Genomic DNA, 18,176 nt, shown 5'->3' with positions numbered 1-18,176 from the left:
TGCGTTCCATCAGCGGGGTATCTCAACTCCCCGTCCGACTTACGGTCCTCTTTGTGCTATCGTAACAACTTAGCATGCTCTTTGTTCCTGAACAGACGTTTCAACCGTGGTATTATAGGAGCATACCACATCACCTTGGTGGGAACCCTCTTCCTGGGTTTCTCGCCCTCAACATCGTCAACAGGGTCATCTCCTCTGATCTTATAACGCAATGCAGTGCATACCGAGCATTCATTCAAATTCTCGTATTCACCGCGGTAGAGGATGCAGTCGTTAATGCATGCATGTATCTTCTGAACCTCTAAACCTAGAGGGCAGATAACCTTCTTTGCTTCATACGTACTGGCGGGAAACTCGTTATTCTTTGGAAACATATTCTTCATCATTTTCAGCAACTTTTCAAATCCTAAGTCAGATAGACCTTCATGTGCCTTCTATTTCAGCAAATCCAGTGTGCAGCCCAGCTTTTTCAGACCATTATCACATCCTGGGTACAACGACTTTTTGTGATCCTCTAACATGCGATCCAAATTCTTCCTCTCCTTTTCAATTTCGCAGTCTCTCCGTGCATCAGCAATGGTCCGACCAAGATCATCAGCGGGCTCATCACGTGCCTCTTCTTCACCTTCCCCTTCACCTTCCCCTTCTTCTTCCCCACCTTCAGCATCGTCCATGAAAGTATCACCGAAATGATCAGGATAATTGTCATCATCCCCTTCTTCATTTTCTACCATTCTAACTCCTCTTTCTCCATGCTTGGTCCAATAATTATAGCTTGGCATGAAACTGTGCCGAAGTAGGTGGACGTGAACGGTTCTTGAGGAAGAGTAACCCTTCTGATTCTTACAGGCAGCGCATGGACATATAACAAAACCCCCCTGCTTGTTTGCATTAGCCACTGCAAGGAAATCATTCAAACCCGTAATGAACTCGTCATAGAGTCGGTTACCGTACATCCATTCCCGATTCATCTGCATTATTATTATATAATTATATAATTAACCATCATGCATTTGTTAAACTAACTAGCTAGAAATAATAGAAATTAAACTATGAACAACACATGCGTATTTATCAATGACACATAAAAGGTTCAAGTTGCTAATCGCGATCAAGGAGGAAAAATAAATGAGAAAGCGTAAGTGTGGCTCTGACACTTTATATAATGTTTATTTTATGTGAACACAAGTGGCATCATGCTCTCGGGCATTTCATCGAACATCTCTTATGCATAAGAGGATAAAAGTCAAACCTACCACCCCTTGTGAATAGAAGTTAAACACCAAGATCTCACACACAAGCCAAGTGTGCCGCAACAATATTTATAATGGTGGACCTTTAGTCGCGTTTGGCCAGGCCAACCGCGTCTAAAGGTTCGCACGTACACCAGCTGTCGACCGAGGCCATTGGGCCCAGAGCTTTAGTCTCGGTTCCCCTGCCGAACCGGGACTAAAGACCCCATTAGTCCCAGGCTAAAATGTTTGGAGACTAATGGGGTGGTATGGAAGCACCTTTTTCTACTAGTGCCTTCTTCCAATTACCCAAATGAGTCTTCACCGATTGAATTATTTTCTATCAAGGTTCTTTTGAAAATAAGATAGTTAGAAAAATAAATACCAACTTACTAAATGGATCATTGTTGGCCCTAAAAAGATCAAGGAGGGCTCGGTTTTCACGACCTTGGGGTTAAGAACATTGTACTGCTTGGTAAATGATTGCCAAGCTGCTTAACAAAGATGAGGTTTGGCAAACTATGCTGAGGATAAAATATATTGGCTCACAAGCATTATGTCAAGTTTATTGGAAACCTGGAGATTCACACTTTTGGGCTGGTCTTGTGGCAACGATGAAGTACTTCTTCCCATATTTTTATTTCTCTATTAAGGATGGGAGGACAAATGGTCATGAAATTTCCAGGCTCTAGGAACAATATCCTTCTTTATACAATATCATGTGTCACAAAGGTCATACTTTAGCTAAGATGATGGAATTATCTCCACCAAATATGACGTTTAGAAGGAACCTTGCCGGGCCTTGGCTTGTATCTGTAAATGAACTGCTACGACGTTTGGCTTTCGTCCAGTTGACTCCAGGGGCTGACGAGTTTCGCTAGAATCTAAATGAGAATGGTAAATTCTCTATAGTTGGAGATATGGTGAGAATTTCAATTGGATAAATTCTCTATTGGTTGAACCTAAATGAGAATGGAAATTGGATAAATAGGGTGGATCATAGGTTTAAATTACTTATTAGGGTAGGAGGGCTTGCCGCTATTTGGTTGCTTTAGCTATTTAGAAATGACAAGGTTTTTATTTTTTTCTCTTATGCAAGTTATCTACCAGTGCACCAATTTCCTCCATTATTCGTCGTGTTGTTTGACGTATGGAGAACCGCGATCTCTTTAAGGAGATGTCTACACGGTTGGAGGACACGACAAGGAACTTTATTATCCAACATGGGTGGCCACATAGTCTTAGAATTCAGCCTCCACCAGTTTAAGAGCCGATACAGTTTCATTTTGATTTCATCGTGCCTTGTTTTGTACTCATATTTTGTTCTCGAACGGCTGTGGGCATCCTATACCTTTGCAAATGCAAGGTGTAATGCTTAAATCTTTTCAACAATAAAATATACTTCATCAAGAAATTAGAAATAAATAGTTGGTGTACTTTATTTTTTTGCGGATGGCGTGTGATGGAGGGACAGAATCAGGAGGATGCGTAGGTGTGTGTGCTATCAGCACGTATCATCTATATGATCTGAATACGTCTCGATATCTCCTTCCATTTTGAAAGATGTACGGATCTTTTTTCTTTATTCTTTTTGTTGTGTACAACTTCAATGTCTCCACTATTTTTTGGTATTATGTTGATGCCGAAGCTGGATATAATTAATATTTTCTTGATACTAATATATTCTTTTTATCTATTTTTTTAAAAAAATTCTTGGTGCTGGAGGTTCCATACTCGGATCGTGAGCTCGGATTTTCAAGCGTGTGGTAATGGCTCAAGCATGAAGCATGCAGTGTGATAGTTACAGTGATACCGAAATGAAACAGTTGTAGCTAAGTAGTCCGGCCGCTTGTACCTTGCACGCAACACTCAGTTTGTTGGTTTGCTTTGGTAGGCGCGTTCCTCGTGCATGCGAAGTCTCTACTACTATAAAACAGGTCCATTCACTCACCGGTCCATTAGAGTATGAGTTATTATTTCCATTAACAAGTCCGTGAAGCCGACGCTGAAGCGCACAGGCTCCGTTGAAGTTGCTGGCCGCGGTGTTAGTGGAGGTTTGGCCGTCATTCGAACCCCTTCTAGGACACCTACGCCTCTGAATAAGGTGAGCCTCAACCTGAATCATCACTCATCGGTGGCATATTAAGTTTCCGGTTGTTTTCCGTACGATCAGTTGTAAGAACACACAGCCGGGAGCTAGCTCTCAAGCTAGACCTTCTTGTTACTTACGTTGTTTACCATGCACCAACGCCCAAACCAAAACCACTATCTTCATGGGCACTGCTTCGCCACGCACCCAAAAACCTTAATTAGTTCTTCTTTTTGACATAGAAGAGTAAGGCCTTTGACCATTACTAGGTAGTAATGTTTTACAATCGAGATCAGTGTCTAAGCAACAACGGGCCGGGTGGTACTGATTTCGGGAGCAAACCAGATATTTCAAACAATAGGTGCATAGCCGATATCTAAAAATTCGAACAATAGGTACTGATTTGGGGACCGTTTTCTGGAACATTAATTCTTTTATTTCTTATAAAAAAATTAAACATGGGGAACGATTATAACGGAACAAAAGTTGAACCCTACTATAAACTCTCGATTTGTTTTTGTTTATTCATGAAAATGGGGCATCTAAAAGTTGGAAAATATCAGGAACATTCTTTTTCAAATTCCGAAACATTGGAGCAAATTTTGAAAGACTAATATTTGGTTGTTAGACAAAGAGAAACAACTGATTGTCGCATATCAAATCCGTGACAAATTTAGTTGTCTATTTGTTAATTTTTAACTGTGTGTGCATCGCGTATCTGTTTTGTCAAGAAAACAAAAGATACACACTCTTTTACTATATCACCATGAACACACATCCTTTGTAGGTTCCGTTGATTTTAGTACTAATAAAGTAACAGAGCATATGTTTTCTTCGATAGAAATATTCATTTAGTTTATCATGTAGGATGAGTAGGCTAAGCACATGACTCATCGGAATGGGTCTAATGGTCGGTTGCAAACGCTTTTTTAGGAAAATGAATTTAGAAAAAAATAACCACAGCCAGTTGTTTGTTCGCCAATGTTTCTTTCACTGACCTTTTAAAAACTACCATCGGTAGTATTACATATACGCATCATGTTTTTTTTTGTTTCACGTCTACATGCTGTTAATTCTTACTGTCTTAAACCATATGGTTCATGAACCAGTACATTTATAAATAAATGTTTACCAACTAGATTTAGTTACATAGCTGCAAAAAATAGTTTGTATGAATGTTCTGTGATCCTGTTGCAACCAACGGACCCTTTGCAAGTTACTTTGTTTCTGCACATTAACATGTATTTATATTGAAAAGGATCGCAATAATAGTGACTAATTACTTCCTTCGTCTACAGCGTCCCGTCACAGAATGGAAACAGATAAGGAATGTTTTTGCGGCTATGTTGCAAGCCTTGTGATAGGAATTATTTTTGCGTCTGTCATATTTACTATGACAATCACCCAGGTGGCCAAACCCAATGGTCTGCTCCTGGTAGTCGTGGGTGGCTCCTTACAGATGGAGGAGTCCCTGCCAGGTAACGTGACCGTCCGATTCACCATAAGGGCAGAAAACCCTACCAGCTGCAACATCACGTACAAAAACATCTCAGGGACTGTGGCACTCCTGAATGAGTACGGGGAGAATGAAGGCCATTTCCTGAGATTCAACATGACCGAATTTGATGTTCAGCAACCAACATTCGTCGACTCGCCTGCTCAGGTGATAATCTCAGTATTACTATCGACCAATATTATTACTCATTAATTATCCCGCGTTTCAGGGACATGTCTATTAACGCTTCATCGATCACTATCGAATTTTGTGGTTTAGGTCACTGCAACACAAGTCGGTATTGCAGTGAACAGCATTGCAGCAGTTCTGCAGTTTAATGGGACTATGGAGATGAACAGTCGCAACAGCACTGCTGTCTACGGTTGCCGCATATGGACCAGGAACTATGACCAGAATTGCCCGCGCGTTAAGTAACTAAGATAGTCTAGCCTGATTCCACCTTTTCTGTTTCTGGTTGAGAAGGAAAAGAAACCGGTTTCCACTTATTACAATAAGATTTCCTACGATAAGCTTTGCTCGACACCGGTGAGGGAGGGGCAAGGGCAGCGACGTGCCGTCGGCCCATTCTCGTGCTCGTAGTCTTCGCTAGGTGGTAAAAAATTCTAATTGTAATTTTTATTACTTTTAGAGGCCTTTGTACTACTATTGATTACTATTAATATAGATTCATGGACTTTTCCCAAAAAAAGGTAGTAACTCATGGGTTTTGACTTTGGAACGATTTTCTGAGCTCTGACTAATTATTTTTAGCATACATAATTCTAGATAAATATGCCTACCATTACGGCTGGCAATAGCTTCACTTAGACCAACTTCTATTCTAGTCAGTCAGAAATTCAATTCAATTAAGCTCGGCATGTTTAGCCACACGCACACATGTGTACCCACACAGGTGACCACTTAAGAGAGACTTCTATTCTACTCAGTCGGAGATTCAATTCAATTAAGGTCGGCATGTTTGGCCAGGCCCATACATGTACCCACACGGGTTACCACTTAATAAATGGTAGCACGAAAGGAAATCATATAAAAAATTGGTGATTAAAAAAACATGCAGATTGAGATGCTGGAATAAAGAATATCGGAATAAATGTGCATATTCAACGAAATTTTTTGGTTGCACACGATTGTGAACAAGACCAAAACGTGAGATTCATTCCGTGGTAGTGGATGATTGTTTTACTTGCAATATTGTCTATTCAAAGAGCAACTCTGCATTTGTTAAATTCGTCGTTTCAAACTCTACTCAAGTCAACATACATGTGCATGTGTGTCTTTGATTCCGATGTCACATTTTTTTTTAGATAAAAGGCCAGAGATGGCCCAACTTTAAATTAATAAAGCCAACGAGGTTCACGGTAGCATACAAACCACTGCGGCATACAGCTTAGCCAATAGTGCAAAAGCATAAAAACACACACCCCGGGGGCGGCACCCCACAAAGACCGCTCTAAGAATGACTGGAAAGATTACGTCGTAGTCTGGGGCTTTGGCTTCTTGGTCTCACGGACGCGTAGAGCTCCCTCAGCTCGCTTGTCAGCCGTCTGAGATCCTCCCTATCTCCTGGTTTTGCCTTGACGCTCCGATGCCACATTCTCTTCACAATTTCAGTCATTGAGTAGAAATCGTTGGAGCAAGTTATTATGTCTTAATTAGAGAAAGCAATGACACTGGATGAAGCCAATCAACTTTAGAGATCAAACTTTTGTATAAGGATATCGACAGAGAAGCATGTGACATGTAGGATATACTAAAATGAGTGTCTAAATGGAAAAATGAGATTATAGATGAGTTTGAAGAGAAATATCTAGTAGCATTTTGTAACATCCCAAATTTTAAAACAAAGAGAAAATGAATTTCCCTTTTTCCAAAAATGAGAACCAACAAAAACTTGTATTACATCATGTGCTATGCATAGTGCTCCTACTTAATTCTTGTGCTATTGCCATGATGATTGTTGGTATGCGTATTAAATGTTCCTAAAACCCTAAACCTTACTTTTCTTTTCACCATCCAAGATAAAACAAAATAAAAAGAAATTAAATAAAAAAGAAAAGGCCTATGTAAGCCTATGGCTATTCTTGCAAATAATGAACGATGCCATGTTCTATCTTGTTTAGATGGTTTGAAAAACATCAACAAACCCAACCTATCACTTACCAACTAAATCCAATGTGAAACAAAAAAGAAAATAAAAATATACATAGAGGCATATGTGGGCCTATAGCCAAAATTGCAATTCTTATCTTATGCCACCTTTACTTTACCAAATGGTTTGAAGGCATTATGAAACTTACCCTAACAATCAATGAACTTAAATTGGTGACCTTTGGTCAAAGAAAAAGAAAGTAAAATAAAAATAGGAAATACACATATGAGGCTATGGCCATTTTTGCAAATCTTAACTCAAGGCCATATTGAATTGTGCCAATGGTTGGGAAACCTAAATAAACCAATAACAAACACTTTTAAACCAAAGAAACTCAAATCAAATCAAAGAAAAATTCAAATTCAAGTGACATGTGATAATGGCCACTTGTGCCATTTTTAATATCTTACCCACTTTGAGCCCTGGTATTAAGAGATTTCTAAACTAAACATTTTCAAATCTTTGCACCTCATCCAAGAGCACATAAAGATGAACACTTTTTGTGTTGACCACCATAGTTGACTCTATCTCAATTGCTTCATATAAGAAGGACAAGTGGCAACATTGAAACAAAAACTAGATCATACACTTTTTGGATTTTCACAAAACCATTCAATTTTGCACACCACCACCATTGTGTGCCAAATAATATATGAATCAACTCCACCAAAATTCATTTCAAAATTCCAAAATAAAGTTCTTGCGGCCATTTGGTCGAGCACCTAGTGTGCACAAATCTGTAAAGTGCACACAACCTTTTACCCAGCAGTTCTTGGCCTAAACAAGAGGCAAAACCTGATCCTTATTGTGCCTCATTGTTCCCTAGATCAAACCATGCACTGCAGCAGTGCTTAAAGGTGGAGACATGATCACCTTGCAGCCATGCCGAGCACCCTTGCCATCCCATACCACTCATCCTCTTCCTCCCTCTCTGGTCCCCTCCACCATGTCTCCTGGCTAGCCCACACTCCCTCAAGCACGCCGGTACCATCCCTGGCCAGAGACGCGCACGGCATTGGCTAGATTTTGACACACCCAGACGCGCCCACGATGCCATGCCACGCTAGAGCGTGCACCGGCACACTCTGGACACGACAGAGCGCCGCCAAGCCCCGTCGCCTCAGTCAACCCCTACGCCTCTCCCTCTGTATCAAGCATCACCACCTCTCCAGCTAGCCCGTAGACATGCTCGAATGCACGCGGAGGCACGGTCGCCGTCGTCTTCCTCCAAAGTTCGCCACCAGTACACTGGCAGACACTGCAAACTCCCGAGCCGTCCCCTCCTCCTTTTTCTGCGCCAGCAAGCTCGCGAGCACCGCCATGATGATAGCAACCTCGTGCCGTCCTCGCCTTGCCCCTTCGTGCACCAGAACCGCCGCGCCATGGTCGACCTGCCCGCACCCCTCGGCCACCTCGCGCCGCTATAAAAGGAGAGCCCCCGCGCCTCAGTTCACCACACCAAACTTGCTCCTCTCCCTTCACTCGATCTCCTCCACTCCTCTGCCGTCCACATTGTCCACCGTAGCGAGTCAATTCGTTGCTCGAGCCCGCGGAACCACTGCAGACGAAGCCGTCGAATTGCTCCACCTCAGGCGACGCCGCCAGTACCAGGAGCCTCCTCATCCTCCGCAACGTCGCCTTGCGTCAACACCGCTGTTCGCCGACCGCCGGTGAGCTCGCCCACCCCCTAGCCTCGCCGCGCCAGCAACGTCCTCTCGCCGGAGATGACTACGCTCGATCCTCAGCCGTCGATCGTCGTTCTAATCCAGCGGCCCACTTTAAAAGGTACCATTTCGGTGTTATAACGCACTGACGCGTGAGTCCCTCGCTGTCAGTTGGCCCGCGTGCACCGTGGGCATAGCTGGGCCGGCCCGTTAAGTTTTCCCGCCTAGCCCATCTAATTCAAATTCGTTTAATTCGATTTAAATTCAAATCAACACTGGTGCTTTGATAAAAATTAAATAACTTCAAATCCACTGAGCCAAATTTAATGAAATTTATATATTTGGAGAGCTTGTGAAATTATCTATCAAACCCCACTGGTCTCAACCCTATATTTTGTTTATAGAATTTATGTGGTAAAAATAACAAGGCAGCAGGTTTTGAAACTTCAAATAATTATTAAAAATCAACCATGATGAATTTTGAGGTGATTCAAATTCTCATAATTCACATTTCAAATACTCTAATTGTTTATGTAAAAATATGATATGGTTGTTTCATATGATCATGGGCTAGATTCAAATAGTGGCTATATGGCCATTTCTAGTCCCTTTAAATTATCTCACTTAATTTATTTAAATGGTATGAGAGGTACTCTCTCCTTTAAATCATTGTCCTAAGTAATCCAATATGAGGTAATGACCTTGATTATAGCACCTTATATTTAATCACTTAGTGATATTAAATAGTTCCATAGTAGTATTTAAATTGCATGAGGTATAATACCTCATTTAAATCATTTTCCCCAAATGATAAATATGAAGTGTTGACCTTGGTCAACATGTAATCATACCTTATTATTTGAGGAGATTAAATCTTAACAAGATTCAATGAGAGGAAATTATTTCTCAAGGATAATAAATGGAAACCCTGGTAAATATTTTAATTAGAGGAAATTACTTTTCAAAGTAAATGAAAGTCAAACCCTAGTGTGGATGCTTGTGATGATAATATGTCATCTTGCCTGAACCATTATGGTTACTAGATTACTTAAGTATTGATTGGTGATTGTTATCCTCGTATTCATTTATAGACGCTAGTACCGGAGACTACCAAGAAGAGGAGGTCTACTTTGAAGAAGAAGAAGAGAACTTTGATCACTACACCAACCAAGGCAAGCTAACATTCTTGCAAGCTACCCTAAGGCAAAGCTCTACAAGAGTAAGGCCCCATTACATATTACTTTATGCTTAATGATCCTATCCCAAGTTTTTACCTTACAAGTTTTTGACTTTGGTTTATCAAAGTATATTTTTGATTCATGAGTCACTTGGTCTAGCTATGGAGTTGTACAAGAGCATCACACTTAGCCTAGAAAGATATAAGCTAGTTAGCACCCCTCATGACTAGTTGCTAGTGCTAAAACTAAAAGTGACTACTCTAGATGGGAACATGTGAAAACCAATGACTTTGAAAACCTTGGAATGATGATTCATTCTATTGAAAGATTTTGAAGGTGAATGTGACTTGTGAATGACATGGTGAACTTTACAAAAACTGATGGTTGGGTTCGGATGCGATACCATTCCAATTTGAAAGAACCCCCACAATACCCAACATGGGTAAGGGCTTAACTAGAAATTTATGTGCTTTAGTATGGGTTCCCTCTGAACAAGCGTCATAGGGGTTATGCCGAGGCTGCCTCCATTGAAATGTGAAATGATGTGAAATGACGTGAAATGAGGTGAATGTCCTACCCAAGCCCTGTGCAGTTCCCAGGCTGACAGTTTGTCTTCACTGGGAGGCCAAGCTCATGGGGCCGGAGAGCTGCCTATACTAGGGTATGTAAGTGAAAGGTTATGGTTGGTAGTCCGCACATGGAGTGTGATAAATCAGGGCCAGTTAACCCTGACGGATTATTGCAAATGTTGTGGCACAAGTGTACAACCTCTGCAGAGTGTAAAACTATTCGAATAGCCGTGTCCACGGTTATGGACGGTTGGAAAGGCTATACTATTCCGTCATCAGACCAATTTCAAAAATGTGAAGGGTGACTTGTGACTTGAACTTGAAACGTGAATTTGAGTTGATCACATAGAGTTGTGGGAATGACACTAATGTTCCCACTTGAGTTAGTTAGGCAAATACAGAGTCTTTTACCACTAAGTGCTTATGAAATAAAACTAGCTTTATGCAAATGAACCTAGAGCTTAGAACCCCCTTACTATTGCTGATAGTGCTTACACTAGTATTAGTTTGCGAGTACTTTAAAGTACTCATGGTTTTGTCCCTGGCTATTCAAATGGCCAGACTATGAAGAGGAGTACTAGAACCATAAAGATGGACATCAGGATGTCTATGATAACTAGGACTACTCCTGACGTCAACAGTTGCCTGTGGAACAGATGGACCGCGACCGCTACTTCGCTTCCGCTATGTGTTTTGTATTTGGATCTCTAGATCCACTATGTTGTAAGACTGGATCATGTGATCCTCTATTTGTAAGACGATTATGGTATGTAATGAATGATGTGTTGTGATATCAATCTATTATGTCTCGCAAAAACAATATTCCTGGGATTGCGATGTACGGCATAGTAGGCATCTGGACTTAAAAATCCTGGTGTTGACAAGTTGGTATCAGAGCCATTGTTTGACCTTAGGAGACCCTAGTTAGAATGGACGTCTGAAAAACTTAGTTTCAAAACCAATGAAGTGAATATTTATGAAAACTTATTCTCACTCTTATCCTTGAGATATTTTTCAAAAAGAGAAATACATGCTCTACTTTTCTTTGTAATTCTACCTAAAATTTCGCACACTTGATCCCTTCTCTAACCTACTCATCCTAATTGCTCACAGATGGAGTACAAGAGTGAGTCCTATCAGCTTGGCCATGGAGGAGACCTAATGTTCGAGAAGGATTTGGAGAAACTAGTTTAATATTTAGGACGCCCGTATCCCGAGTTCTTCGGAATACCACTCAATAATCAGTCGGGAAAACCACCTCGGTGGGAAGTTACTGCAGATCTGAGAGGAAAGCTTGGAGCCCCAATATGGGAAACCATATGGTTTTCTGTAACGGGAAACAGTTGGAAGGATGGAATAGCCAAAGCCATGCAGGAAGCAATTGCCTGTCTGCGTGGACAAAATGAGAACAAGATCAAGAACAGTCGCTTTGTTTACTACCCAAGACATGAGCCCATGGGAAGACCAATAACCATGCTACCGCACCCGGAGATGAACTACTATGTCGCATGCCTGGACTTCCTGCTGTACAAGACCCGCAAGGAGTTGGACAACGCTCGCCAAGCACATTACCCATGAAGACGAAGAATCTACCCTTTCGGATGAAGAGTAGTATCACTAAAGCACTATCGTAGGTGTGAGTTGTATCTGTCCCTTGTATCGTAGAGCGAATGAATGGTTCTTAAAACCAACGGTGTGTTAGCTTTGTAATGTGTGATGTTTGGTATGAATGAAAAAGTGTTGTTGGTTTTTACCCCCTCAACATTACTCAAGTTTTCAAGTTTTGAACTTTTTAAACTTAACCCAAACAAACCATAGAAATTTCCCTCTTATCTTATGATCTACCTCAAATGTTCAGATGGCCCCACCAACCCACAACACCAACCAAGATGCAATGATGCAGATGCTGCAGATGATGATGGCAGACCGAGAAGCCGAGAGAGCTGAACGACAAGTCAATATTGCCGCACTGCGGCAGATAGCCTAGAACAATCAAGGCCATGGAAACCATGATCACCCTGGATCGAAGCTGAAGAATTTTCAGAACACCAACCCTCCAATGTTCAGCAAGACAGAAGAGCCCCTAGATGCTGATGATTGGATCCAGACAATGGAGAACAACTTAGAAGTTGCGGGAGTAGAAGCCGCAGAGAAAGTACTGTTCGCCACGCACTACCTATCAGGACCTGCCAGAGCCTGGTGGACAAGTGCCCGCGCAATGAATGCGGGACAAATGATGACTTGGGAAGACTTCAAACTCAAGTTTAGCAAGTACCATGTACCCCAAGGACTGATCAAGAAGATGAGAGACGAGTTCCACGAACTAAAGCAAGGAAGGATGTCCGTGGTGGAATACCGCGACAGATTTCTTACTCTGTCAAGGTACGCCCCGGATGAGACCGACACCAACGAGAAGAGGAAGGAAAGATTTCTGAATGGACTGCACGATGAGATGCAGCCTGTGTTAGTAAACATTCCGTTTGCTGACCTCGAAGCCCTCGTGGACTCAGCCATACAGATGGAAGGGAAGCTACATCAAGACAATGAGAACCGCAAGCGTAGGATGATGAACCAGAATGGACCCAACAATGCACCAAAGTACCGTGATACGTCTCCGACGTATCGATAATTTCTTATGTTCCATGCCACATTATTGATGATATCTACATGTTTTATGCATACTTTATGTCATATTTATGCATTTTCCGGCACTAACCTATTAACGAGATGCCGAAGAGCCGATTCTTGTTTTCTGCTGTTTTTGGTTTCAGAAATCCTAGTAAGGAAATATTCTCGGAATTGGACGAAATCAACGCCCAGGGGCCTATTTTTCCACGAAGCTTCCAGAAGACCGGAGGGGAGACGAAGTGGGGCCACGGGGCGCCGCCACACTAGGGCGGCGCGGCCTAGAGGGGGCCCGCGCGGCCCTAGTGTGTGGGGCCCCCGTGACTCTCCCGACTCCGCCCTTCCGCCTACTTAAAGCCTCCGTCGCGAAACCCCTAGTACCGAGAGCCACGATACGGAAAACCTTACTGAGACGCCGCCGCCGCCAATCCCATCTCGGGGGATTCAGGAGATCGCCTCCGGCACCCTGCCGGAGAGGGGAATCATCTCCCGGAGGACTCTTCACCGCCATGATCGCCTCCGGAGTGATGAGTGAGTAGTTCACCCCTGGACTATGGCTCCATAGCAGTAGCTAGATGGTCGTCTTCTCCTTATGTGCTTCATTGTCGGATCTTGTGAGCTGCCTAACATGATCAAGATCATCTATTTGTAATGCTATATGTTGTGTTTGTCGGGATCCGATGGATAGAGAATACTATGTTATGTTGATTATCAATCTGTTACCTATGTGTTGTTTATGATCTTGCATGCTCTCCGTTATTAGTAGAGGCTCTGGCCAAGTTTTTACTCTTAACTCCAAGAGGGAGTATTTATGCTCGATAGTGGGTTCATGCCTCCATTAAATCTGGGACAGTGACAAAAAGTTCTAAGGTTGTGGATGTGCTGTTGCCACTAGGGATAAAACATTGATGCTATGTCCGAGGATGTAGTTATTGATTACATTACGCACCATACTTAATGCAATTGTCTGTTGTTTGCAACTTAATACTGGAAGGGGTTCGGATGATAACCTGAAGGTGGACTTTTTAGGCATAGATGCATGCTGGATAGCGGTCTATGTACTTTGTCGTAATGCCCAATTAAATATCACTATACTCATCATATCATGTATGTGCATGGTCATGCCCTCTCTATTTTTCAATTGCCCGACTGTAATTTGTTCACCCAACATGCTATTTATCTTATGGGAGAGACACCTCTAGTGAACTGTGGACCCCGGTCCTATTCTTTTACATCTGAAATACAATCTACTGCAATACTTGTTCTTTACTGTTCTTCGCAAACAATCATCATCCACACTATACATCTAATCCTTTGTCAGCAAGCCGGTGAGATTGACAACCTCACTGTTTCGTTGGGGCAAAGTACTTTGGTTGTGTTGTGCAGGTTCCACGTTGGCGCCTGAATCCCTGGTGTTGCGCCGCACTACATTCCGCCACTATCAACCTTCAACGTGCTTCTTGACTCCTACTGGTTCGATTAAACCTTGGTTTCTTACTGAGGGAAACTTGCTACTGTGCGCATCACACCTTCCTCTTGGGGTTCCCAATGGACGTGTCAACTACACGCATCAAGCAAATTTCTGGCGCCGTTGCCGGGGAGATCAAGAGACGCTGCAAGGGGAGTCTCCACTTCCAATCTCTTTACTTTGTTTTTGTCTTGCTTTATTTTATTTACTTTCTTGTTTGCTGCATTATATCAAAACACAAAAAAATTAGTTGCTAGTTTTACTTTATTTACTGTCTTGTTCTCTACATCAAAAACACAAAAAAAAAATTTAGTTACTTGCATTTTACTTTTGCTACCATGTCTAGTTCTGCACCTGTTACTTCTTCACCTGAGGAATTAGTCTTCACTTTTAAACAAGGGGATGAGGAGAGTTTTAAAGATACTTGGTCCAGAATTTTTACTTCTTATCGTAAAGCTGAACCTCAAATGACTCTAAGTTTGCTCCTTAGTAATTTTTATTTTGGTCTTATGATTCGCTATAGATATGCCTTGGATGCTGTAGTGGGAGGAGATTTCCTTCATTGCAATGGGGATCAAGCTTTTAATGCCATAAAGAAGTTGGTTGCATCACATGATTCAGCTAATAACTTTGATTCAGCCCTTATTAGCATTTATAATAGATTAAACACTCTTGAGACAAGTGCATCTCGCTTGAATGAAAATTATAGATATGTTCGTAACCGTCTTGATCAAGTTTTAGTGAACTCTGAACCTTCATTATGGGATCCTACTATTAAAATTGTTATCGGTGACCAAACTCTTCATGCCAATTGTGATATTATGTCTGAATTTTGCCTAATGCCTAAGAGTATTCATGAATCTTTGAAACTTTGGGGATTCGTTGAAGGGGGAGAAGGAATAACTCTTATTGATAACTCTGTTATAATTCCTAAAGGAATAGATGCGGGTGTGCATACAACCGTTCTTGGGAGAACAATATCCATTGATTATATTGTTATTGAATGTGTAGGAACAGGACAAATCACACTCGGAAGATCCCTGCTGAAACTATTGGTGCAGTCATAGATATGGGAGAAGGCACCCTAAAATTCACCTCTACACCCGGGGGTAGACATATATTCCCTAAATCAAAGAGTAAGAAAAAGAACAAGAAAGGTAAAGATAAAGCCCAAGATAATGTTGATACTGCATCTCTTGATAATACTTGATTCACACTTTCTGCGCCTAGCTGAAAGGCGTTAAAGAAAAGCGCTTATGGGAGACAACCCATGTTTTTACTACAGTACCTTTATTTTATATTTGAGTCTTGAAAGTTGTTTACTACTGTAGCAACCTCTCCTTATCTTAGTTTTGTGCATTGTTGTGCCAAGTAAAGTCGTTGATAGTAAGGTTCATACTAGATTTGGATTACTGTGCAGAAACAGATTTCTTTGCTGTCACGAATCTGGGCCTAATTCTCTGTAGGTAACTCAGAAAATTATGCCAATTTACGTGAGAGATCCTCAGATATGTACGCAACTTTCATTCAATTTGAGCATTTTCATCTGAGCAAGTATGGTGCCACTTTAAAATTCGTCTTTACGAACTGTTCTGTTTTGACAGATTCTGCCTTTTATTTCGCAATGCCTCTTTTGCTATGTTGGATGAATTTCTTTGTTCCATTAATGTCCAGTAGCTTTGTGCAATGTCCAGAAGTGTTAAGAATGATTATGTCACCTCTGAACATGTAATTTTTTATTGTGCACTAACCCTCTAATGAGTTATTTCGAGTTTGGTGTGGAGGAAGTTTTCAAGGATCAAGAGAGGGAGATGATACAATATGATCAAGGAGAGTGAAAGCTCTAAGCTTGGGGATGCCCCGGTGGTTCACCCCTGCATATTTTAAGAAGACTCAACCGTCTAGGCTTGGGTATGCCCAAGGCATCCCCTTCTTCATCGACAACATTATCAGGTTCCTCCCCTGAAACTATATTTTTATTCCATCACATCTTATGTGCTTTGCTTGGAGCGTTGGTTTGTTTTTGTTTGAATAAAATGGATCCTAGCATTCATTGTGTGGGAGAGAGACACGCTCCGCTGTTGCATATGGACAATATGTCCTTAGGCTTTACTCATAGTATTCATGGCGAAGGTTGAATCTTCTTCATTAAATTGTTATATGGTTGCAATCGGGAAATGCTACATGTAGTAATTCTAAAATGTCTTGAATAATTTGATACTTGGCAATTGTTGTGCTCATGTTTAAGCTCTTGCATCATATACTTTGCACTTATTAATGAAGAAATACATAGAGCTTGCTAAAATTTGGTTTGCATAATTGGTCTCTCTAAAGTCTAGATAATTTCTAGTATTGAGTTTTGAACAACAAGGAAGACGGTGTAGAGTCTTATAATGTTTACAATATGTCTTTTATGTAAGTTTTGCTGCACCGGTTCATCCTTGCGTTTGTTTCGAATAACCTTGCTAGCCTAAAACCTTGTATCGAGAGGGAACACTTCTCATGCATCCAAAATCCTTGAGCCAACCACTATGCCATTTGTGTCCACCATACCTACCTACTACATGGTATTTCTCCGCCATTCCAAAGTAAATTGCTTGAGTGCTACCTTTAAATTTTCCATTCTTTACCTTTACAATATATAGCTCATGGGACAAAATAGCTTAAAAACTATCGTGGTGAAGAATATGTACTTATGTGTCTTATTTCTTAGTAAGTTGCTTGTTGAGCGGTAACCATGTTTCTGGGGACGCCATCAACTTTTTACCTTTGTTGAATATCATGTGAGTTGCTATGCATGTTCATCTTGTCTGAAGTAAGGGCGGTTTTCACAATCAAATGGTTTGAGTATGCATACTGTTAGAGAAGAACATTGGGCCGCTAACTAAAGCCATGAATCATGGTGGAAGTTTCAGTTTGGACATAAAACCTCAATCTCTTATGAGAATATTAACTGCTGTTGAATGCTTAAGCATTAAAAGAGGAGTCCATTATCTGTTGTCTATGTTGTCCTGGTATGGGTGTCTAAGTTGAGAATGATCAAAAGCGAGAAATCCAATGCGAACCTTCTCCTTAGACCCTTGTACAGGCGGCATAGAGGTACCCCTTTGTGACACTTGGTTGAAACATATGTTATGCAATGATAATCCGTGTTAATCCAAGCTAATTAGGACAAGGTGCGGGCACTATTAGTACACTATGCATGAGGCTTGCAACTTGTAAGATATAATTTACATAACACATATGCTTTATTACTACCGTTGACAAAATTGTTTCTTGTTTTCAAAACCAAAGCTCTAGCACAAATATAGCAATCAATGCTTCCCTCTGCGAAGGGCTTTTCTTTTACTTTTATGTTGAGTCAGTTCACCTATTTCTCTCCACCTCAAGAAGCAAACACTTGTGTGAACTGTGCATTGATTCCTACATACTTGCATATTGCACTTGTTATATTACTTTACACTGACAATATCCATGAGATATACATGTTATAAGTTGAAAGCAACCGCTGAAACTCAATCTTCCTTTGTGTTGCTTCAATACCTTTACTTTGATTTATAGCTTTATGAGTTAACTCTTATGCAAGACTTATTGATGCTTGTCTTGAAAGTACTATTCATGAAAAGTCTTTGCTTTGTGATTCATTTGTTTACTCATGTCATTACCATTGTTTTGATCGCTGCATT

The 18,176-nt window shown here is 41.2% G+C and overlaps 1 long non-coding RNA gene across 1 annotated transcript; it reads left to right on the top strand.

Annotated features, from left to right (window-relative positions):
• Positions 1-3,215: 3,215 nt before the first annotated feature.
• Positions 3,216-5,481, top strand: LOC127338867 (uncharacterized). The gene is made up of 3 exons (XR_011754376.1): positions 3,216-3,336; positions 4,620-4,984; positions 5,096-5,481. It is a non-coding gene; the product is annotated as an uncharacterized lncRNA (long non-coding RNA).
• The last annotated feature ends 12,695 nt before the right edge of the window (positions 5,482-18,176 follow it).

Source organism: Lolium perenne, chromosome 3 (genome assembly GCF_019359855.2).
Source record: "Lolium perenne isolate Kyuss_39 chromosome 3, Kyuss_2.0, whole genome shotgun sequence".
NCBI lineage: Eukaryota > Viridiplantae > Streptophyta > Magnoliopsida > Poales > Poaceae > Lolium > Lolium perenne.
Note: the sequence above shows the minus strand (reverse complement) of the source record. Positions and strands in the feature narration are given on the sequence as shown.